Source organism: Vigna angularis, chromosome 6, assembly GCF_016808095.1.
Source record: "Vigna angularis cultivar LongXiaoDou No.4 chromosome 6, ASM1680809v1, whole genome shotgun sequence".
In the NCBI taxonomy this organism is placed as follows: Eukaryota; Viridiplantae; Streptophyta; class Magnoliopsida; order Fabales; family Fabaceae; genus Vigna; species Vigna angularis.
The window spans coordinates 28537718-28546972 of NC_068975.1; positions in this window are offsets into that span (position 1 = coordinate 28537718).

A 9255-nucleotide genomic window follows, 5' to 3' on the forward strand; every position below is an offset into this window, starting at 1 on the left:
AAAAACAATATAAAAGGAAGTACTTGAGCGGGAAGCGGAGTATCAAAGCCAATGAAGATATGGGGAGAGACGTAAAAGGATCTGCAGGATTTTCGGATATGAAAAAGAGGAAACAAAAATGACTTTTATGTAGAAAACAGAAAATGTGCAAAATTAATTGTAGGTTGTGTAGATAGTGTTGTGTAAACATGATGGAAATGTAAATCCAAAATGCCTGTAAACGATAGGACTGGAAAGCAGATTTTGACTATTTTACCTAATAGATTTAGTAAAATTAAGTTTAAATTCTACCTTAATAAGTAGATAATGGTATGTGCTTTGAATGTAGATAATGCCCATGTGCTTTGAATGTGACATGGAGACTGTTGGAGCAAATTATATGCGACAAGGAATATACAACTTCTAGTCGATTTCCTTGAGTTTGATGTATAATGCGTGTTAATTTGTAATGAAATAAGACAAATGTTTCCATTTTAATTACCAGAAATTAAGAAGAATATATGCATATCATTTCTTGCTGCATTAATGTCAGCTCTTATGGTGCTCATTGTCACCTCTGTTGGACAACTATTGCATTGGTTCCCTTTTGATGTTCGAGGAGACAAACTTGAATACTGAATGTTTAGATTTATTTTTTAATAAATAGTATGTTAAAGTAGTAAATGATTTAGTCTAAAATACTTTTTAAGTTGTATTCAGAAGAATAATTAAAATAGTCATGTTATGATGCATATATCTTCCGGATTCTTGATCCATAATCCATATACTTTGTCCAGAAGTTGAAAGTCATGAAACATTTTTCTTATCTATCTGCCATTATTTTCTAATGGTATCCCAGTATAGAAAATCAGTATTTGTTGTCTTTTTTATCATTTGTACATGGATATACATACTTTCTAGTGTTTTGATTAAGAACTTTAGTTATGCCAACGACCATAGTATTAAGAGAAGTTTCTAATTAACATAGAAAGAAATTTTACTACAAATGAAAAACATCTAGAAACAAAACAACTTTATAGGTTATTCTATGAATGTTTTTATTAAAGATACCTCTGTTAAACTGGTAATTTATATTATATACTATTTATCTTTTTTTTATTAATTTCTAATATGAAGGTTAGGAGTTTATTCAATATATTTATTTTTGTAAATAAAAAATTATAATATCTGCCATGAACATATTTTGGAGTAAAACCAATTTCAGAGTTCCCTTGACTATTTTGGAGTGGCAAGGTTTCAACTATGATATGTTATTCTAATTCTGTTTATACTGTTTGGATGGTTACACTTCTATAACTAAAACGTATGTGATTACAATTTACAGATTATGTGAATACAGTATAAAATAACAATTTTTTTTTTAAATTACTCGTTTTTTAAATTGGATTTTTAAAATGTCGATTTAAAAAGTGTCCTTTTAGAAGAAAAAAAAATCTATTTAAAAAATCATCTCTTTTTACCGTATTATTTTTTAATTGATTTTAAATAATCAATTTGAAATAGATATATTCTAATAATAGTTAGCTTTTATCAAATGAATTTTAGATTTGGGGGAAACAAGTGTTTAAATAATTTAATGAAATCAGATCATTATCATGAAAGCTTCATAAAATAGAGAAAGATTATTTGATACCTAATTAATATGAAGTATATTGATCAATGCATAAATAAAAGTAGGGAGGGACACATCAATTAACACTATTGATAACATGATTCCAAAGAAACTAGAGAAACAAAATAGATGTGTAATTAATGTAACTATTGTTTAGATACCAGAGAATCATTACTTTAATAAAATACCATTATATCTTGAACTGCCACTGCAAGTTTAATAATTCAAATAATAGTACATAAAATATGAATTCGTTAGGGTTGGCATAGTGTAAGATTTTTATAAGTTTTACATAAAATATGAATTCGTAAGGGATTTAGATATTAAAGTACAAAAAGAACATAATGAAAAATGAATAAATTTTAGAGAATAGACTATCATCAGATGATAATATAAATAAGGTATTATTTTGATTTTACAAACAAATATTAAATTCAATTATTAAAATCATAACCTCTACTACCCACTATTATTGTGTTCTTAATGCACTGTCTAATCTTTCATTCATGATTTGAATTCTTCCATATGGACAAGTGTGTTAGAAATTACATACTGATCATAAATTCTAGTTCTACTCCAACACATTCTTGGCATCAACAATTTGTAATCGAAACAAATCCTATGTTTGCTTACACATGTCCTTCCAAACCCTACCTGATAGGAGCCACGTGGTTAGGTTTCCCTTTATCGGTTCTTTCTTCTAATTATCACTTCTCTTGATTGTTTTTATTTGAAAAAAAAATGAATAGATTTTGAAGATGGTGATTCTGGAAGGCACAACTTTTAATACAGTTCGCATGAATTGGCAAGATGCAGGATGAGGTTTATTGGAAGAAGAACAGCTAAGGGCCAAAGACTACTTATTGGCACGCTGAAACATGAGATACATTATAAAGCAAGGTGGCGCAGAACCCAGAAATTTTCACAAGATCTTCACTGCTGGAAGTATCAATAATCAAACTTGCAGTCAGAAATGATAAGTTCTTTGCTACCATAACAGAAAATTGAGACAACAAAATAGGAATCTGACAAATGACATTGCCATAACTCCATGTTTTACGGTATTTTCTGTCATTTACAAAGTTGCTTTCGATGACAATCTCTGTAGCAGGTGCTGAAGGACACAGCAATTATTAGTTTAGTGACTAAGCTAAAAGAAGAGCCAAGAAAAGAACGAATATTCAGAGAGTTATTGAACTGTATCCTCATCTAATCACGTGCTCTCCTTTTTCTTATTTCAGTATTTGCCGCCTCTATAATGTAAGGTAAGCTTATTCAACTATATATGCATTTCATCATTTATCTGCATGCTCTCTTTTTATATAGATCATTAATTTATGTAAATAGAATAGTTTAACCTAATAACGTAAATTTCAGAGCAGCAGAACCCCTTGGTAATCTACTTATTTTACCAGTCCCTTAAGAACGGTTGCTTTTCCAAGCATTTCTACATGCATGCACATTTTTCTAAAATCAAGAAAAGAAAATCTTCAAGATGAAACTGTCAAAAGTTATTCTTATTAGTTATATGCGCCATATAAGATATAAAACTAATATGTAAAGAACCTTCAAATCCTGATAGAATTAATATTTTAGAAGCAACATGATTATGCAGTATCTATCTAATCATTGCGATATTTTTATATGTAGGGACGTTTAAAATGTGAAAATAATTTCAGAAATTGAAAAATATAGTTAGTCACAAACACATATACGTGTCTCTTGTGAATGCCACACGACACATTTACTATTTGTAAATGTCTGTACTTTCACGTTGAATATATAGTTTTTTGTTATTGAATGAAGAAAATATGGACAAATTGTCCATAACATGAAACCAAGGAATCGGGATTTGCCTTAGTTGGGGGAGGAACACTGTAGCTTTTGTGCTTCTGTTGCAGTTTCTTTGTTCAACAATCCAAAATCTATTTATTAAAGATAACAAGTCTTGTCGGCAAGTAACTTCAAAATCTATGTATATATGTGCGATAATTTTATCTACGGACATATGAGAACCATAATTATCTTTCTCGATATAAAGTACAACCATGATTTTGGCTCTTGAGAACTGGAAAATAAGATTTAAAATTTTAAAAATGTTGAATATGTGATGATTCCTATCAGACAATCTCACATATAATCTCTATTCCGATCATTATATATGACAAAAGACATGCACCTGTTCATGTAGGTATGTTTGGAATACAATGTATTGAGGTACACCACAAACATTTTTCTCAACGACCGATCGACAGATCAAATATCACTAGTGAGAAATAGCTTCACTAATATCTTCGTTTGCAAACTTTTTTAAATGTTTTGTCTCTCTTATCGAGAACCATTAAAAAACAAATTTCCCCTGGTGGGTGTATTTGGATACTCAAGAGAATGTTTCTAAGTCCTCCTACGTGGTTAATTTAATGCAATTGTAATAATTAATCTATTTTAAAAATTAAAAGGAGGACATTCATGAAGAATCAATTTGGTTGAGTTTGCCACTTGTAAACTAGTTGTTTTCGCATTTTAAACTAATATACTGACCTTCTTTTAAAATTAATTAGACTCTAAATGGGAATTGATGTAATACTTACCTCTATTCGAACCATTGACTACAGTTTAGAGTTATTTATATTTAGAATAATGATAATAATAAATATACTATTTATGAAACCAAACTACTGAAATAACTGATAATGCTAAATTATACCATATTTTAAGCATCATTTTAGTAGCAAAATCAACTCCTTTCTAACTTATAACTTGCTTAATCCTCTTGTTTTGTCTTGTTTTCTATATATTTGTGTTTTTGGCTACTTTGATGTACTTTCATCAATAATCCCTTATTTTGTAGCTAAAAATGAGCTTGGAAGACTCTCCAACAATGTCTAAGGCTGAACCAACCACTAGAAGCGAGCAGATCTGCAGAAAAAGTGAAAATGATGCAGTGCTGAAAAGTCAGGCCCAAGCCCCCCTGGCTGAGGGGCGCCCAAGCGCGACTGCACCAGGGCCAGTTTCTGCACAGAAAAGTGACCAGGTGCCAGTTTTGTGTGCTGGTCGCGCCCGGGCGTGAAAAAGGGGCGCCCGGGCGCGACTTTTTGCGAGAAGCTTGCGCCCGGGCGTGAGAAATGGGGCGCCCAGGCGCGACTTTTTCCGAGAGTCTCGCGCCCGGGCGCGACTGAGAGGGCGCCCGGGCGCGACTTTTACTGATGTGGCAGACAGCTTATTTAACCCTAAAACGCGAAGGGGAAACGGTCTTTTGGTCATTTGGAGGTGCGATTTCACGGCTGGAGCTCATGGAGGGCGTGAGGAGCTTGTGGGAACATCTCCTCCTCTTCCTTTGGGTCTCCTTCTTCTTCCATCTTCCATGTTTGTAAGCTTAGGGTTCTCCATGGAAATGGAGAACCAAACCCATCTTGTTGGGATTATTTGTAGCCTTTGAATTCTTGTGTAATTGTTGAATGATTTGATTATATATATGCCTTTTCTATCAATTGCTAGTATTCTTGTTTCCGATCTTAAAGCTTGCATGTAATGGGAACGTTCATGACTTGATTTTGGGGTTTTATGGATTATGGGAACGTAAGATGAAACCCGGAACTGAAATAGGAGTCCTTGTGGGTCATTGATTCTAGGAATGGAAGATGATTCGCATGTTGTCTTAGATCCCAGCTCTTTAATGCGGGTTTTGCTTGTTAGATTGCCAAGGAATTGGGATTTGATAAGGAAAACCTAGGCTCTTTCACCTAAGGAATTAGGGCTAGAGTGTTTTAGTGGATTGACTTTAGTAAATTGATAGAGAGGAGAGAAAATTGGTCATACACAAGAGTGCATTAGTGAAAACTAATCTTAACAATGTCATTTCATACCATTTCTTGTCTTTTCCATTTCCAAGTGCCTTCAATACCAAAGTCCAACCTTGTAATTATGTATGAATTTACATTCCTGCACTTGTTCTGTAAATTGATGTTATGTTCTTGAGTCTATATGAGTTGTTAATCGCACAATTCTCTAGTATTACGAGTCTCTTGGGAAAACGATACCCGGTCTTACCGGTTTATTACTTGAACGATTCGGTGCACTTGCCGAAATCGAGCCCAACAAGTATTTTTTTTGAGCTAACAAGTTTATAGCGTTGTTGCCAAGGATTTGGGGATTGAACCCGAGTCCTAGCAACGGCTAACAAGTTAAATTGGGCCTCATCAAGTTTTTGGCGCCGTTGCCGGGGACTCGTGTCAATACTAGACTTTTGTGAGGTTTCTAACTTATGTAGACTTGATTTTGTATATAGAACTAACTCTTTTGTTGTAAATAGATTTTCTGTTTTGTTTGGGCTAATTTGTGGCTTTAGCCTAGTTGTGTCTAAGTGTATGCAGGGAGATGTTCATACAAGGAGGACTGCAGCCTCAAAAGCATCATGAAGACCCTGAGATTGAAGGAATTATAGGACACAAGGAGACAACTATCTTGAGCACTACAAGCTGCCCAAAATTCTCCCTTCATTGAAGATGCTCCAAGTGCTAAGTGAAAGATGAAGAAAGGGAGAAGGAAAAGAGAAAGACTAGTCACCACCACCCTTGGATGAGAGACAAAGAACTCAAGCCTAGCAAGCAAAATTTGATCAAGAGGATTGAGTGTTTGAAGATGTCAAGGTAGTGGAAGGGCTAAAAAGAAGAATTCAAGCTTTGAGAGTTGATTTGGTGGCTAGAATGTGATTCAAGAGGAGTTGGTGGAAGGAGCACACCAACATCAAAATCTACACTTCATTGAGTAATCCGTCAAGCTAATGACGTTAAACAAGCGCTTTTGGGAGGCAACCCAGTTTTATTACCTATTTTACTTGTGTTTGTGTGATTTTTGTGTTATTTGCATTAGTAGCTTATGTTTTGCATGTTTGTGTAGTTTTGCATTGTTGTGATTTTTGAGTTTTGATGTTGTTTTTGTGGTTTGTATAAGTATATTATGTTATTTGTAGCTTGTTTGGTGTGTAAGTGCATTGAATGAAGGTCTAGAACCAAAAATCACATGGTGAGTGGCCAATTTCGCAGAAATCTGCATTATGCAGAAAACTGATATGGCGCCCAAGCGCCCCCTGCTGAGGGGCGCCCGGGCGCGACCTGCACGAGGGCCATCCTGCACAAAATGACCGAGTGGCGCCCAAGCGCCCCCTGCTGAGGGGCGCCCGAGCGCGAGCTGCACCAGGGGCGCCCAGCACCAAAACTTCTGGTTCTGCACTTTTTGTTTTTTCTTGAATTATGATGAGTTTCCCATTCTTTTGCACTCTTTCACACACTCCTTTTGTTGTGTTTTTATACCTTTTTGTGTTGTGGTACCTTTGGGAAGCTTAATTCTAAGACTTCCCTCTTTGTTCTTGTACTTTTGTCTTTGTTTGTTTTGGATTTCTTTGTTTTGTTTCTTTGCTTTCTTTTGCATATTTCTTTTAGTTTGTTTTATGGATTCTTCTCTCCAGTTGTTGACTATGAGATACTAAGTTTGCTTTGAGATTTGTTGTTACAGGATAAGATCTTCCTAAGGACTTAACAAGTTTGAAACCACCATTGGCCAACCTATGAGCCAGGCTAGAGCAGAGCAACCTATGACTTGAAAATTTTGCTGCTCGTGTAGCATGGCCTGGGGGCCAGGCCCCTACTGATGGGGGAGGTGGAGCAGTTGCGGAGTATAAGCTACTGTGGGAGGAAGATGTTGCAGATGAAAGTGAAGCTAGTATCCTACACTACTGGAGCTGCAAAGAGTCCATTCTAAATTCGGTTTTTCAGTTTTAATTTTGAAGTTTTATTTGCTTTCAGTATTTGTGTTTTGGATTTCTTTTTTACTTGCCTTGTGAATAGTTCTTGTGCAATTGGTCCGGTGATTTGAGTGAATCATTTTCTATGCTTGAATTGAATACAAATCTGTTGTGCTTGCTCTTTATCTATGAGAATTGTTTTGAAAATCTGATTGAGATTATGTGGTTGAGCTTGTTGAACTGAGATTGTGGTTGCTTGTATCTGTTGAGATAGATGCTTAGTTTTAATTGTGATCAATATTCTTGGCATGATGTTTATCAAATTTTGGAACCTTGAGTAAACCTGTGAGATGTTGTGCCTCAGAGTTTATTGATGAATGTTATTACTTTGGAATCACAGTTGATTTTGCCTGAGTTTCTCTATTTGAACTAGTTACTTGCATGTTACAAAGGATCAAGGCCATCTTGTTCTTCCACCTCTTCTACATTTTGAGCCTAAAAGCCAATGTATAACCTTTGAACCTTAAAGAAAACTTTCTCATTCCCGAAACCTTAAGCTTATTGAAAAATCCTTAACCTCCTTACCTTGAGTTGAGATGATCATATATGTTAGGATGAGGAGAATGGTTTAAGTTTGGGGGAGTTCTTGTCAAAAGGAGAGCATTGAGAAAAACAATAAGTTGAGTAAAAAGAAAGAAAAAGAAAGGAGAAGAAGAAAAACAAGAAAAATGAAGTCAATGAAAAAAGAGTTGGGAAATAAGTTGAGAGTGGTTTTTTCAATTTTGGAGAAAAAGAGATACTATGCTATATCATGAATTAAATTGTTTGTTCTCTTATCTCAAGGTACTTTGTTGTCCAGAAAAACCAATTTTTCTTCTTAGCCCAGCCACAATACAAGCCAATCAAAGTCCTTGTGATGTAACTTGTTTGTTAATGTGTTTGAAATTGTTGAAACGAAAGGCAAAGTTGATTTGTGTAACATTGTGATATTTGAGAGTTAGACACACATCCTTATACACCATTGTGCTTGAGTGAGACACTTTCCTTGGTGAGGATTGGTTCCATGCACTCATTGAAAACAACTTGCCATGTTTGTTGATCTATCAATTGCATCTATCATGTGACTTTGAACTTGTGAGCACCATGATTGAAGTTTAGCTTGCTAAGACTATATTGTCTCTTGAATGTGATTTATAAGTTGAGCAAGCACGATTGATTTTGTTTATTTGATTGAAACTATGCTTGAGTTGCTAGACCATTGTGATTGAATTGTCTGCTAGGAGAAGTACTTTTGCTTGAGGACAAGCAAAATTGTAAGTTTGGGGGTATTTTGATAATGCTAAATTATACCATATTTTAAGCATCATTTTAGTAGCAAAATCAACTCCTTTCTAACTTATAACTTGCTTAATCCTCTTGTTTTGTCTTGTTTTCTATATATTTGTGTTTTTGGCTACTTTGATGTACTTTCATCAATAATCCCTTATTTTGTAGCTAAAAATGAGCTTGGAAGACTCTCCAACAATGTCTAAGGCTGAACCAACCACTAGAAGCGAGCAGATCTGCAGAAAAAGTGAAAATGATGCAGTGCTGAAAAGTCAGGCCCAAGCCCCCCTGGCTGAGGGGCGCCCAAGCGCGACTGCACCAGGGCCAGTTTCTGCACAGAAAAGTGACCAGGTGCCAGTTTTGTGTGCTGGTCGCGCCCGGGCGTGAAAAAGGGGCGCCCGGGCGCGACTTTTTGCGAGAAGCTTGCGCCCGGGCGTGAGAAATGGGGCGCCCAGGCGCGACTTTTTCCGAGAGTCTCGCGCCCGGGCGCGACTGAGAGGGCGCCCGGGCGCGACTTTTACTGATGTGGCAGACAGCTTATTTAACCCTAAAACGCGAAGGGGAAACGGTCTTT